This window comes from Micropterus dolomieu, unplaced genomic scaffold (genome assembly GCF_021292245.1).
Source record: "Micropterus dolomieu isolate WLL.071019.BEF.003 ecotype Adirondacks unplaced genomic scaffold, ASM2129224v1 contig_2007, whole genome shotgun sequence".
NCBI lineage: Eukaryota > Metazoa > Chordata > Actinopteri > Centrarchiformes > Centrarchidae > Micropterus > Micropterus dolomieu.
The window spans coordinates 1-1,453 of NW_025730997.1; the positions used below are offsets into that span (position 1 = coordinate 1).

The 1,453-nt window shown below is 43.6% G+C and overlaps 2 non-coding genes across 2 annotated transcripts; both read left to right on the forward strand.

Annotated features, from left to right (window-relative positions):
* The first annotated feature begins 35 nt into the window (after nucleotides 1-35).
* On the forward strand, nucleotides 36-107 carry trnac-gca. Its single transcript has one exon. It is a non-coding gene; the product is annotated as a tRNA-Cys (tRNA).
* A 233-nt stretch (nucleotides 108-340) lies between these two features.
* Nucleotides 341-412, forward strand: trnac-gca. Its single transcript has one exon. It is a non-coding gene; the product is annotated as a tRNA-Cys (tRNA).
* Nucleotides 413-1,453: the final 1,041 nt, after the last annotated feature.

Consider the following 1,453-nt stretch of genomic DNA (forward strand, 5'->3'; position numbering starts at 1 on the left):
CAGTATTAATGAGAAATGGATATGTTGTTGTCAGAGGGGGTATAGCTCAGTGGTAGAGCATTTGACTGCAGATCAAGAGGTCCCCAGTTCAACTCTGGGTGCCCCCTACTTGTGCTAACATCGCAGATGCCTGTCTAAAATGGTCATATGTACTTGCTGAAGTAACCCATTGAACATGCAAAGATACTGGCCAGTTTTCACATTTGTATCAGTGGTGATGCTAAGCAGTAAATTGTCCGTGTTTAAACACACCACTATGTATGCTCTCTTGCTTTATATACAAAACATTTATAAACATTTTTGTCCAGACTATCAATGAGCAAGGGATAAAGCTGTCAGAGGGGGTATAGCTCAGTGGTAGAGCATTTGACTGCAGTTCAAGAGGTCCCCAGTTTAAATCTGGGTGCCCCCTACCTGTCAGAACATCACAGATGCCTGTTTAAAATGGGCATATGTACTTTCTGAAGTAACCCAGTGAATATGCAAACAAACTGCCTAATTTCCACCTTTCCATTACTGTTTGTAATGACAATAAGCAATGAATTGTCCATCTTTAGACACACCACTACGTAAGTGCATGTGCTCTCTTATTTTATATACAAAATATTTATAAACATTTTTATCCACACTATTCAATTCAATTCAATTTTATTTATATAGCGCCAAATCACAGCAACAGTTATCTCACAGCGCTTTTCATAAAAGAGCAGGTCTAGACCGTACTCTGTGATGTTATTTACAGAAGCCCAACAATTCCCACCAAGAGCAAGCACTAGGCGACAGAGGCAAGGAAAAACTTCCTTTTAAGAGGCAGAAACCTCCAGCAGAACCATGGCTCAGGGTGGGCGGCCATCTGCATCGACCGGTTGGGGGTGAAGGTGAGAGATAGAGAGAGAGAGAGGAAGAGGGATTGGAGGGACAGCGAGGAAGAGAGAGAGAGAGAGAGAGAGGGGAGGGAGGCAGCCTACACAATATACACACAGAGGTACAGACAGTAAAGGTAATGTTACTATATGTGTGTGGCTTGCTTGGGATACATACTATAGACTAAATGAAAAGTGGTACTGATATTTATAGTAGTGTTAATGATAATAATCGTGTGATAGTAACAATAATAACAATAAGACTAGTAACAATAATTGTAGCAGATGGTGTCGAGCAGGAACACGGGGGCAGCAGGTGACTCGCAACCACAGATCCAGACTCCACAGCTCCAGAGCCAGAAACACCTGCAGGAAGTGATAGGAGGAGAGAGGAGAGGGACAAGAAAGCACTAGACTACCGGAAAGGGGAGTATTTGAGTTAGTAACATGCACTAATGGGACGAGGTTTCGTAGAGAGGGAGAGGAATTAGAGGAGAGAGGACCTCAGTGCATCATGGGAAGTCCCCTGGCAGTCTAGGCCTAGAGCAGCATAACTAAGGGATGGTTCAGGACTCACCTGAGCCAGCCCT